The sequence below is a fragment of the Bos indicus genome, chromosome 5 (genome assembly GCF_029378745.1).
Source record: "Bos indicus isolate NIAB-ARS_2022 breed Sahiwal x Tharparkar chromosome 5, NIAB-ARS_B.indTharparkar_mat_pri_1.0, whole genome shotgun sequence".
NCBI lineage: Eukaryota > Metazoa > Chordata > Mammalia > Artiodactyla > Bovidae > Bos > Bos indicus.
The window spans coordinates 48,955,267-48,969,657 of NC_091764.1; positions in this window are offsets into that span (position 1 = coordinate 48,955,267).

Below are 14,391 nucleotides of genomic sequence, written 5' to 3' on the forward strand. Positions count from 1 at the left end.
ATATGTCTGATTCACTAGAATGGGAACAACTTGAGGACAGGATTCAAGCTTGTTCCTGACTCAAGACCTTTGTGCTTACTCTTCCCTTAGCCAGAACACATATCCCCACACTGCACTTCGCTAGTTCACTCATTGCATCAAAGTCTCTGGTAAAGTGGAGCCTCCACAGAGAAGCCTTCTCCGACCAATGTATCTAAAGACACCTTTCACCCCAGCTCAATGGCCTCTTCCTCAGCCTGTTTTTCTTTGCAGCACTACTCTACATTACAGCATATATGTATTTGCTACTGTCTATCTCCATAGTGGAAAGTCAGTTGCAAGAGCGAAGGACCTTTTTCTATCTGGCTTCTTTTGTACCCTGGTACCTCCAGGGCAATCTGCTGACTAGCTGAACGAACAGGTGTTCTGCATAACCATGTGCGCAGCAGAGGATCAAGGAGGGAGCACGAGCATACGCAAGCATGTGTGCAAACGAAATAACCTGTGTGGGGCTACCACAGCATAACCCTGCAATGATCATTTGAGAAAGATAAGGGACAGTAAGGACGGTCTGCACTGCAGGGCTGGGGTCACAAGAAGAGAGTGTGGGAGGCTTCTGCTCTCACCCCCTCATGGAAGGGTGAGAATGAGGGGACAGCCTTGACCTGCAAGCCTTTCTTGCTTCACTTCCTGTGCCAGGACTTGTGGAGTACCAAGGAGGGATGGAGAACAACCAGAGTGGACAGAGCATATTTGGGGATAAGACACTGGATAAGAAACAGCTCACCAAACAAACATTGCTTTGGGCCTCCAGATCTCCTCTGGTTCAAATCTCATGTTCCCTAATATTCAGAACTCTGTCCTTCACTCTCCTCTTCCCTTTCCTGTTCCTGATCTGAACATGGGCTTTAGGGTCCCCTAAGAACTTCTCAGAGCAAAAACTCTCAGACAGCAAGACTCGGGCTGGGAACTCACTCTGCAGAGCAGAGCTCTCCAAAGACTTTGTAGCAAGAACTACCATTAATTTTGTTGATCTTTTTGAAAAATAACATAGGCCCAGTTGTATATATTTTCAGAAAAGCATAGAACAGAATTATTATTTTTTAATCATTCATAATCTACCACCCAGGAAAACCACTGCTAACATTTTGGTGTATTTCCTTCAAGTCTTTGTTTTTAGACAGTTTCAGTTCAGTTCAGTTCAGTTCAGTCACTCAGTCGTGTCCGACTCCTTTCAACCCCATGAATCGCAGCACGCCAGGGCTCCCTGTCCATCACCAACTCCCGGAGTTCACTCAAACTCATGTCCATTGAGTCAGTGATGCCATCCAGCCATCTCATCCTCTGTTGTCCCCTTCTCCTCCTGCCCCCAATCCCTCCCAGCATCAGAGTCTTTTCCAATGAGTCAACTCTTTGCATGAGGTGGTCAAAGAATTGGAGTTTCAGCTTCAGCATCAGTCCTTCCAATGAACACCCATTTAGACAGTTTGGACCATATTAACCCTGTAATTTTCAATTCTGCTCTTTTCATTTAATATTCTTCCACAAGCTTTTTCTCACACCATTGGAAATTCTTTGAAATCTTCATGGGAGTTGCTGCAGAAGAGTCTCATTGAATAACTCATCCTATTGTTGGATGTTGATTTTCCTGAAAGCTGAATGGTCTTGGGTTCTGTGCTAACTGAGACAAGCACCTGGGTGGAATGGAAGGTGCCAGGGCTGGCAGCCCCACCACCCACCTGGGAAACCTGGGCTGTGAAGGTAACATGTCTGTGAAATGGAGACACCGTCTTGGAATCTTACCATGTGGAGCTTCAAGATCTGCTAGTTGATCTTGATCTACTGTTTGGAGACCACAGTAACAGGAGCACAGGAAACAAAATGAAAGAGTGGTGGAAGAAGTGCTGTATGATAACAAAGCAAGATGGTGGGAAAGGAAGCCATAATCCATTCATATCCTTAGGTATACCAATTCAGTTATGAGATTTCAACTCTTTTAGTAGTTTGATATACTACTCCAACTTCAACTTTGGAGACATTCTTTGCATTTATGAGAACCAATTTGGATTGTCTGTGCCTTGGGAACACTTGGGCCCCACAAGGTATAACCACAGGTAGCCATCCTCATGTTGAAATGGTTGGCTCAAGTGGCCTAAAGGTCTTCTCTACAGTCAACAGGAGTAATAGCTCATGTACTGTTGATACTGTTTTGTTGTGTGAGCTTTTGCTGTTGTTTTGTCTTAAAAGTTTATTTTAGTTAAGCCTGTAGCTGTCTTTTGTAGCCTGTGAGCTAAGAATGATTTTTACATCTTTATAGGGTTATAAAAAAGAAGATACATATATATAAGTATATATGTATCAAACCACCATGCTATACACTTTAAATTTACAATTTTATATGCCAGTTATACCTAAAAAAACCGGAAAAAATTGCATTTTTTTCAGCTAAAAAAAGAAAAACATGAGATATAGACCATATTTTTCCCCAAAAGCCTAAAATATTTACTATCTGGGATTTCACAGAACAAGTATCCTGATCCTCAAACTAGGGGGATAAATAAACTCCAAATTTCAGTGGCTTTGCACAATACAGGTTTTTTTTTTTGTCCTTGCTGAGCAATAGTTCAATGTAGGTATTTCTGGTTGACCTGAAGCTTCTTGCCTCATAGTGATTCAGGGATCCAGGCTTCCTTTGGCTACTGCTGCTGCTGCTGCTAAGTCGCGTCAGTCATGTCCGACTCTGTGCGACCCCATAGACAAAAGCCCACCAGGCTCCTCTGTCCCTGGGATTCTCCAGGCAAGAATACTGGAGTGGGTTGCCATTTCCTTCTCCAATGCATGAAAGTGAAAAGTGAAAGTGAAGTCGCTCAGTCATGTCTGACTCTTAGCGACCCCATGGACTGTAGCCTACGAGGCTCCTCCGTCCATGGGATTTCCCAGGCAGCCCCTAAAGCCTCAGTGTACTCTGTATCCAGTGGAATCCTGGAGACAAGTACATTGGAAAATGTACATCTCTTCTTAAAACTCCAGCCCAGAAGTCATGCATACAGCTACAACTTTTATTGTCAAGAAATGATCACGTGGTCACACATTCCTCATGGGAGGAAAGATTGTCTCTGTCTGGACACCACCTCTTTGGAAACTGCCCCTTCCATACAACATGGCAGAGCACAGGCCTTCTTGGTAAAGGGGAAATTTCTTATGTTTGGTAGACAAATTTCTCTATCAAGGTTCAGTAATACAGTCTTTGTTCATTTTTAAAGTAACCGTGCATTAATAATTTCAATGGATAGTCCATTTTTTTACCTATAAGAAGTCTGCCTGCAAGGAGTTCTTCAGCAACAAATTACTCTTATAAGGCCAGGGAAGTGGTTGTAACTTACTTCAATTTCAAGGAAATCAAACAAGTGTTAACTGTGTGGACACTGAAAAAAAAAAACAACAACAACACAGAGCCTGCTCAACCATCTCTATGATCCTTCTGCTGCTTCAAATAAGGTCACTTCCACAGCTCTCCCCCATGAAAGTCGCCTGCCTTTTCAAAATCATAAGAGTAGAAAATGTAAAGGAAAACTCCCCAAATTTTTTAGGGCAACTCTAATATCACTGCTGCTGCTGCTAAGTAGCTTCAGTTGTGTCCAACTCTGTGCGACCCCATAGACGGCAGCCCACCAGGCTCCCCCATCCCTGGGATTCTCCGTGCAAGAACATTGGAGTGGGTTGTCATATCACTGCAGCTATGTACAATTCTTCTCTTATACAAATTACAGTTATCCAAAGCATTTGACTAATGCTTGGGTAAAGCCATAGTGGCCTGCTCACTTTTTGTCTTTTAGATGAAACAAGGCATGCTGTTCCAGAAGCAGATACTTGGAAAAAGCTTGCATTCCCAACATCTATAGATCATACCTACCAATTGTGGTGCAAGTCTTCTTTCCCTGCATGTAATTGTGACTTAAACAGCCCTTTCCATTATAGGAAGGGATCACAACAGAGAAGTCTGACTTACATTGTCACGTAAGTCCCTTAGAACAGCAAGGAGATCAAACCAGTCAATCCTAAAGGAAATCAACCCTGAATATTCATCAGGACTGATACTGAAGCTGAAGCGCTGATGCTTTGGCCACCTGATGCAAAGAGACAACTGATTGGAAAAGACCCTGATGCTGGGAAAAATTGAAGACGGGAAGAGAAGGGGATGACAGAGGATGAGATGGTTGGATGGCATCACCAACTCAGTGGGCATGAGTTTGAGCCAACTCCAGGAGGTGATGAAAGACAGGGAAGCTTGGTGTGCTGCAGTTCATTGGGTCAAAAAGAGTCAGACAAGACTTAGTAACTGAACAACAATATATCCTCTACATGTGGTTGTGCGTTTGTGTACTTTACTGTACACCTCTCTTTGCTAGAGATGAAGTAGGACTGTGTATGAAAACTTGAAAATTTATTCAGTGTATTATCAATGTAATGAAGTAGTATTTGGATTTTTTAAGTACAGGAGTTATGTGTTAGACGCTTTCAGGTTGGAAAGATCACATGGATTTGCATGTGACCTCAGGTGATTTCATTTTATGATAAAGATACAGGGAGCGAATAAGTCTAGGAAACTATTGCTAGCCTGAGTACAGCATAGCTACAGTCAATTCTGGTCTTGCAGGGCTTAAATTAAAAACACTCTGAGAGACAGCAGTCTAATTGGTAATAAGAGAGGGACAAAAAAAAGGAGACTAAGTCACAAGAAGAGTAGATGGAGTCAAGCAGGAGGTATTATGTCAGAGAATTTTAAACCTGAGGGTCTGAGTTCTAGAGCTACTGCTGAGTCTCTTCCTGGAGCTCTAACAGTGTCTTGAGGGACTGAGCAACATTCAGCACAGAAGACTGAAAACTATACATGAACAGTGTTTTATGAATGCAAGGGTTTTCTTCTTGTATTAATATGTTAGGATTTCCCTGGGGGGTCCAGTGGTTAAGAATCTGCCTGCCAATGCAGGAGATATGGGTTTGATCCCTGGTCCAGGAAGATTCAGCATGTTTTCGGGCAACTAAGCCTGTGCGCCACAACTGGAGACTAGCCCCCTCTTGCCAAAACTAGAGACAGCTTTGTGTGCACAGCAGTGAAGACCCAGCGCAGTCAAAAAGAATGATAAATAAATGAAATTTACCAAAAAATGTTTCTTTGAACCCTGTCATGAAGCCCCCCTACTATTATTACGTACAATTGCTGTGATATTCATTTTCATTCAGTTAACATAACATGGTAAAGTCTTTAAAAGATATTGATTTTTTAAAGATTTGTAATTGTGAAACAAATTACATGTCATGGGGAAAAATTAAAATTCTACAAAAAGTTATAGAGAGGAAAACAAAACTCTGCAGACTGACCGGCCACCCTACCATCCCTCATTTTCATTCCCCAGAGGCGGTCACTGCCATCAACTTCTTGGGCAGCCTGTCAGAAATGTCAATCTGTGTATTGATGTTCATTTTAATTTAATTTCCCCAAGATAAAACTATGGTTTTTTCAGTCCCAGGATGTCCTGGTGACCTCCTGTCTTCACCACGCTTTTAGCCAGTAGACATAATCTGAAGGCACCAAGTCTCCCAGAACATCCTCCTCCACCATGTTGGCCTTAGGCAAAATTTTAATGTGAATCAGTTGTCTTAGAAACCCTTCTTCATTCCTCTGTCCCCTCTGAATGTCTCATCCTTTCTCAGCACACCCTGTGCCCTTTTGCTGCCCGTGACCATGCCTCACCCAGGCCTCTCCTGCTCAAGTTGTGACTCATGCTTTAAAAACTGTTTAGTGCTCCATACCCCATCAAATCTTTCATGGAGGCTTATCATTTAATACTAGACTGTAAATGAATGGACTTTCTTCTGTAGGTTATCTGTTTTAAAGAATCTTTTGTTTTATAAAAAATAAGTAATTAACTTGGAAGAAGAAATCTGTAACAGTGGAATTTACCATTGATAGCCCTCAAATATTTGTTGAATGGCTTCTAGGTGTCTGGTCTGGAGTTAAGGGGTACAAGCTTGTAGATTGGAAGGAACCAATTTTTACTATGAATAAATTCCTGGGCTTGTTTCAGAAGGGCATAGTATGACCAAAACTGTTGCTGAGGAGCATGGGAGAAAGATGAAAACGAAAATATAGTAATAGGCTTTCCATGAGTCCAAACTCATGGCTTCTCTCTGTTTTCAGTTCCTATCTTGTGGAAAATTTTTGCTGTTTTCACTCTGTCACAGAACAGATGGAACCATGATTTATGATTCACAGTTTATGAAGCTAATTTATATTCTACCCCACTTCATGCTCTATCACGTTTCCCACATTTGCAATATTTTTTCTTCTGGGACATTTGTCACAAAAGGCACATTGGGATGTTGGAATGGGAGAAGGAGGCAACCTAAAGTGGGGGAACTAGTGACATTGCAGGGAGCATTCATGCGTTCAACAAATGTTTAGTGAGCCCTTTCATATGCCAGGGACTAAACATCCTGACAATGAGTCTGAAAAGTTTTTACTCTGAAGGAGAAAAAGGATGAACAAGTAAATAAGTAAACAAACAGCAGGGTCATCTCATAGAAATGCTTTGAAGAAAATAAAATATGGTAACATTATAAAGAGTCACTGGAGTTGGACAGCATTAAATAGGGTGGTCAAGGAACGTCTGTCACAGGAGGTACTGTTAGGAGATGCCTAAATGAAAAGAAGGGATTAGCTCTTCAGAAGTCACAAGAAGTGTGTTCCAAGAAGAGGGAGCAGAAAGCACAGAGGTCCTAGGCTGTGAAGAAATCTGGAGCGCATGAGATAACAGAAACAAGAGCAGCGTGGTTACCTGCACCATCTCATCCATAGCTCCATCCTGCCCCTGCTCTCCACCCGGCCACTGATGTGGATGCCACGGGGCACATGGGCCAGGATGTCGGCTTTATGTTGTTTCGTGCATCAAATAAAATACTTCCTGGCTCGAATTCAGAAGCGTTAGTGTGGCTCTGATGGAATTCTATTTCCCACTTCACATGACAGTTGATGAGAAGTCAACCAGCAGAGTGATGCCAATAGAATGCCAACCTCGAAGCCCAGGCAAAGACTCCAAACACAAATGGCAGAAGATCTGCAGTGGCTGGTGGGGCTGATTTTCCTCTAATTAGGCTTGTTTGTAGGGAAAAGTCAAAACTGTTTTCTAGGTAATCTGATGAAATAGTCACAGCAAAGGTGAATATGTTCCTGGCAACATGTTTTGTAAACTTTTATTTCAATATCTGTATGAAGTAATAAACTATATCGGTTATAGTGAATGTTAAGTCTACCATTCCTTGACTTAAAATTGTGAACATTCTTTAAGTCTTTGAAAACTGAATCTTTTTCATAATTCATTTGGCAAGAATGCCTGCCATGAAGTGATGTCAGGTTACTTATAGTCTTTATCACAATCAGTGTCTATGTTCATACATATCCACCTAGTGCCAAAAATACTTAAATGCTTTATTAAAAAACATCACCCTAGTACCTGCTGGGGATATTATATATTATAAATCTACCATTTTACTTATATAAAATTCTGAAAAATTATTAATTCTGAAAAGTATCTGACATAAGGTTTACAAGAGCAAACATACATTCATGAATTTCAGACTATTTTTATGATTTTAATCTTAATACAAGCACCCTGGAAAGGTCTGCTAATATGTTAATGAGTAAGTGAAAGTGATAGCTGCTCAGTCGTGTCCAACTCTTTGCGATCCCGTGGACTATACAGCCCATGGAATTCTCCAGGCCAGAATACTGGAGTGGGTAGCCTTTCCCTTCTCCAGGGGATCTTCCCAACCCAGGGATTGAACTCAGGTCTCCTGCATTGCAGGCAGATTCTTTACCAGCTGAGCCACAAGGGAAGCCCAATGAGTAAGGAGGAACTAAGTAAAGAGTCAAAAGGAACGCATGACTGCCTGTCTAGTTCACATGCATGATCGTGAACTAGGCTTAACCTTGCCCAGTGGTGTGTATTCATACTCAGTTGCTAAGTTGTATCAGACTCTTTGTGATCTCATGGACTGTAGTCTGCCAGGCTTCTTTCTGTCCATGGGATTTTCCAGGCAAGAATACTGAAGTGGGTTGCCATTTCCTACTCCAGGGGATCTTCCCAACCCAGGGATTGAACCCACATCTCTTGCATTGGCAGGCAGGTTCTTTACTGCTGAGCCACCAGGGAAGCCCAGTGGCTTGTATTACATGCATTTAATTACCCACCAAATTCTAACCTGCACAAGAAAGAACCACAGTAAGGTACAGAATACACAACACACCGTGAAATTTTATCCCAGTGTCTGTGTGAAGCTGAGCTATTTGAGTCCTAGGTGTGTCCTAATAAATATTTACTAAATAGCTGCTCTGTTCTTAACACTTGGTCACACTGCTACACACCATACTTGCTGTCTCAAATGAAAATATACATTGAATAGTGATGCTGTTTCTTCTGAGTTCTCTGCCAAGCCAAGGTCAGGATGCCCGTCAAACAGATGTTTGCCATTTTGAGTCTCGCATGACTCTCTGATGGCAGGAAGAAGCAGTTTCCTGCCAAAGCCCAATTCATATTTTGGGGGAATCTGCTAATTCGTTTTTTTGTAATTAAAAAAAAAAAGTGCAATTTTAAAAAGCCCCATGACTCTCTGACCCAAAGAAACACTTTGAATCATTAAGAGTCTCCACCAGCAACTGTAATGAATCTGAATCTGTTTTTAAACTCTTTCTACTCAGATCTTAAATCTTTTCCCTCTCCTCCCACAGCCTCCACCAAGATTTTTATCAGTATGTATCAATCAAGAGAATCCATTCCAATATCAGGTTTGCTCGTGTATTGACTCAGCCAAATGATGTTCAGTCTTCCCAGCTCCCATGGCTGCACCCTAGTCTCCAGTAGGATGTCCTTTTCCCTTAGAGTTGAGGCACCCAGAGCTTTGTCTGCTTTCCCTCAGCCTGGCGGAGGACTTGAGCTCAGCCCCCAAAGCCAGGACCCAAGAAGACATATGGAATACAGAGAAAGAAAGGGACCCATTTGCTATCCTAGGATCTGTAACAGGGAAGGCAATGGCACCCCACTCCAGTACTCTTGCCTGGAAAATCCCATGGATGGAGGAGCCTTGGAGGGCTGCAGTCCATGGGGTCGCTAAGAGTCAGACATGCCTGAGCGACTTCCCTTTCACTTTTCACTTTCATGCATTGAAGAAGGAAATGGCAACTCACCCCAGTGTTCTTGCCTGGGGAATCCCAGGGACGGGGGAGCCTGGTGGGCTGCCGTCTATGGGGTCGCACAGAGTCGGACACAACTGAAGCGACTTAGCAGCAGGATCTGTAAAGGCTATGGTTTTTCCTGTGGTCATGTATGGATGTGAAAGTTGGACTATAAAGAAAGCTGAGAGCCGAAGAATTGATGCTTTTGAACTGTGGTGTTGGAGAAAACTCTTGAGAACCCCTTGGACTGCAAGGAGATCCAACCAGTCCATTCTAAAGGAGATCAGTCCTGGGTGTTCTTTGGAAGGACTGATGCTAAAGCTGAAACTCCAGTACTTTGGCCACCTCATGTGAAGAGTTGACTCATTGGAAAAGACTCTGATGCTGGGAGGGATCAGGGGCAGGAGGAGAAGGGGACGATAGAGGATGAGATGGCTGGATGGCATCACCGACTCGATGCACGTGAGTTTGAGTGAACTCCAGGAGTTGGTGATGGACAGGGAGGCCTGGCGTGCTTCGATTCGTGGGGTTGCAAAGAGTCGGACATGACTGAGCGACTGAACTGAACTGAGAATCTGTAAAATAGCCCCCCTGGGTGTTCATTTAAGCAATGACCAATAGGGAAAACTTTAAGACACTTCAGGGCCTCGGAAAACATGACTCTCACTGTACAGATTCTTAAGTGAGAGGAGTGACAGTAAAAGGGATTGAGAAATATCTCCAGGTTTAACAGTAAACATCTGCTGTCTTCTTCAAATCTCACTTTGTCCTATTTTTTTAAGTGTAGAAAATACATTAAGGCATTTAGAAAATAAACAATTCCTGCCTCCAAAACATAATTACAATGAATATCTTCATTTTTCCAAAAATACAATATACTGAGTTTGACCTAGAAAAGATCTGTATGAGCCCCAACAGGTCTTCATGTGATTAAAAATGCTGCTGATGAGAGTTTTGTATACACATGGGCACTTGGGTTGCCAAGGAGGACCCCCAAGGAAAGTTCCAACTATAAAAAGGTTCCAGGCTCCTTGAGAGAGAAAAAAGGAAACTGAGGGCCTGACAATCAGAGCCCCACACCCCAGACACCTGAACAATTTTGCCTCATTTCCTGAGCCTGAACTTAGATGGTGTTCAGGAGTGAACTTATTCTGTGTCAGGTCCTTAGTGAGAGTTATAAAAATTGACTTATCAGGGTAATGGAGAAGGAAATGGCAACCCACTCCAGTATTCTTGCCTGGAGACTCCCAGGGACAGAGGAGCCTGGTGGGCTGCTGCCTATGGGGTCGCACAGAGCTGAACATGACTGACACGACTTAGCAGCAGCAGCAGCAGCAGAGTAATATTTTAGCTTTAAGTTTGGTTGAAAGATCTATCATGAAAATGACACAAAAATGTCCTTCCACCTTGAGTTGGAAAGAACTGGAACTCTTGTCCCAGCCTGGTGGAAGGAGCATGATGCCATCTGAACCCATCCAGCATGGCAGGAACCCTGCCAAACGGAAGGCCCCAGCCATAGGGAAGGTGGTGAGAACTGGAAAAGAGTTGGGTGGAAGCAGCAGCACTTGGCCACGTGGCATCTATGGGAAAGAAGGACACCAGGGACATTCCTGGTGGTCCAGTGGCTAGTACTCCACACTCCCAGTGCAGAGGGCCCAGGTTAAATCCCTGGTCTGGAAATAGATCCCACATGTTGCAGCTAAGACTCGGCTCAGCCAAATAAATAAATACATTTTTTTTTTTTTTAAAGGAAACCAGAGGGAAGGAGTTTAGCCTTCCCTGCACACACATATAAGTCCACAAGGCAGGGGAGAATGGGCTGGGGAGATGGATGGGTTCACCATGCCCAGCCACATCATAAATAGCAGTCGGGGTTAGGTTCCGTGTGTAATGACGGCTGATGCGATCTGGACAAAAAGAGATAATTGAGGGAAAATGATTCTAAATCACTTTGATACTAATAAAACTTATTCCAGAACAGGGAGGCCATCTGATACTTTCCAAATCCCGAATTCCAGTTCAGTTCAGTTCATTTCAGTTGCTCAGTCATGTCTGACTCTCTGTGACTCCATGTACTGCAGCACACCAGACCTCCCTGTCCATCACCAACTCCCAGAGCCTACTCAAACTCATGTCCATTGAGTCGGTGATGCCATCCAAATATCTCATCCTCTGTTGGCCCCTTTTCCCCCAACCTTCAATCTTTCCCAGCATCAGAGTTTTTTCAAATGAGTCAGTTCTTTGCATCAGGTGGCCAAAGTTTTGGAGTTTCAGCATCAGTGTCAATCCTTCCAATGAATATTCAAGACTGATTTGCTTTAGCATGGACTGGTTGGATCTCCTTACAGTCCAAGGGACTCTCAAGAGTCTGCTCCAACACCACAGTTCAAAAATATCAATTCTTCGGCACTCAGCTTTCTTTATACTCCCACTGTCAAATCCAGTAATGACTACTGGAAAAATCAAAGCTTTGACTAGATGGACCTTTGTTGGCAAAGTAATGTCTCTGCTTTTTAATATGCTGTCCAGGTGGGTCATAACTTTTCTTCCAAGGAGCAAGCATCTTTTAATTTCATGGCTGCAGTCACCATCTGCAGTGATTTTGGAGCCCCCCAAAATAAAGTCTCTCACTGTTTCCATTGTTTCCCCATCTATTTGCCATGAAGTGATGAGACCAGCTGCCATGATCTTAGTTTTCTGAATCTTGAGTTTTAAGCCAATTTTTTCACTCTAATCTTTCACTTTCATCAAGAGGATCTTTAGTTCTTCTTCACTTTCTGCCATAAGGGTGGTGTCATCTGCATAACTGAGGTGATTGATATTTCTCCCGGCAATCTTGATTCCAGCTTGTGCTTCATCCGGTCCAGCATTTCTCATGATGTACTCTGCATATAAGTTAAATAAGCAGGATGACAATATACAGCCTTGACATACTCCTTTCCTGATTTGGAACCAGTCTGTTGTTCCGTGTCCAATTCTAACTGTTTCTTCCTGATCTGCATACAGATTTCTCAAGAGGCAGGTCAGGTGGTCTGGCATTCCCATCTTTTGAAGAATTTTCCACAGTTTCTTGTGATCCACACAGTCAAAGGCTTTGGCATAGTCAATAAAGCAGAAGTAGATGTTTTTCTGGAACTCTCACTTTTTCCATGATCCAACAGTGATTGGAAATTTGATCTCTGGTTTCTCTGCCTTTTCCAAATCCAGCTTGAACATTTGGAAGTTCATGGTTCACGTACTGTTGAAGCCTGGCATGGAGAATTTTGAGAATTACTTTGGTATCATGTGAGATGAGTGCAACTGTGTAGTAGTTTGAGCATTCTTTGGCATTGCCTTTCTTTGGGATTGGAATGAAAACTGACCTTTTTCAGTCCTGTGGCCACTACTGAGTTTTCCAAATTTGCTGGCATCTTGAGTGAAGCACTTTCACAGCATCATCTTTTAGGATTTGAAATAGCTTAACTGGAATTCCATCACCTCCACTAGCTTTGTTCATAGTGATGCTTCCTAAGGCCCACTTGACTTCATATTCCAGGATATCTGGCTCTAGATGAGTGATCACACCATTATGGCTATCTGGGTCATGAAGATCTTTTTTGTATAGATCTTTTGTGTATTCTTGCCACCTCTTCTTAACATCTTCTGCTTCTGTTAGGTCCATACCATATCTGTCCTTTATTGTGCTCATCTTTGCATGAAATATTCGCTTGGTATCTCTAATTTTCTTGAAGAGATCACTAGTCTTTCCCATGCTATTGTTTTCCTCTATTTCTTTACACTGATCACTGAGGAAGGCTTTCTTATCTCTCCTTGCTATTCTTTGAAACTCTGAATTCAAATGGGTATATCTTTCCTTTTCTTCTCTGTCTTTCACTTCTCTTTTCACAGCTATTTGTAAGGCCTCCTCAGACAACCATTTTGCCTTTTTGCATTTCTTTTTCCTAGAGATGGTCTTGATTCCTGCCTCCCGTAGAATGTCATGAACCTCTGTCCATAGTTCTTCAGGCACCCTGTCTATTATATCTAATCCCTTGAATCTATTCGTCACTTCCACTGTATAATGGTTAGGGATTTGATTTAGGTCATACCTGAATGGTCTAGTGGTTTTCCCTACTTTCTTCAATTTAAGTCTGAATTTGGCAATAAGAAGTTCATGATCTGAGCCGCAGTCAGCTCCTGGTCTTGTTTTTGCTGACTGTATAGAGCTTCTTCACCTTTGGCTGCAAAGAATATAATCAATCTGATTTCAGTATTGACTATCTGGTGATGTCCATGTGTAGAGTCTTCTCTTGTGTTGTTGGAAGAGGGTGTTTGCTATGACCAGTGCATTCTCTTGGCAGAACTCTATTAGCCTTTGCCCTGCTTCATTCTGTACTCCAAGGCCAAATTTGCCTGTTACTCCAGGTGTTTCTTGACTTCCTACTTTTGCATTCTAGTCCCCTATAATGAAAAGGACATCTTTTTTGTGTGTTAGTTCTAGAAGATCTTGTAGGTCCTCATAGAACTTTTCACCTTCAGCTTCTTCAACATTACTGCTTGGGGCATAGACTTGGATTACTCTGATACTGAATGGTTTGCCTTGGAACAGAACAGAGATCATTCTGTCATTTTTGAGATTGCATCCAAGTACTGCATTTCAGACTCTTTTGTTGACTACGATGGCTACTCCATTTCTTCTATGGGATTCTTGCCCACAGTTGTATATATAATGGTCATCTGAGTTAAATTCACCCTTTCCAGTCCATTTTAGTTTGCTGATTCCTAAAATGTCAATGTTCACTCTTGCCATCTCCTGTTTGACCACTTCCAATTTGCCCTGATTCATGGACCTAACATTCCAGGTTCCTATGCAATATTGCTCTTTATAGCATCAGACTTTATCCATCACAAGTCACATCCACAACTGGGTGTTGTTTTTGCTTTGGCCCCATCTCTTCATTCTTTCTGGAGTTATTTCTCCACTGATCTCCAGTAGCATATTTAGCACCCATTGACCTGGGGAGTTCATCTTTCAGTGTCCTATCTTTCTGCCTTTTCATACTGTTCATGGGGTCCTCAAGGCAAGAATATTGAAATGGTTTGCCATTCCCTTCTCCAGTGGGCCACATTTTGTCAGAACTCTTTACCCTGACCCTTCCGTTTTGGGTGGCCCTTCACAGCATGGCTCATAGTTTCATTGA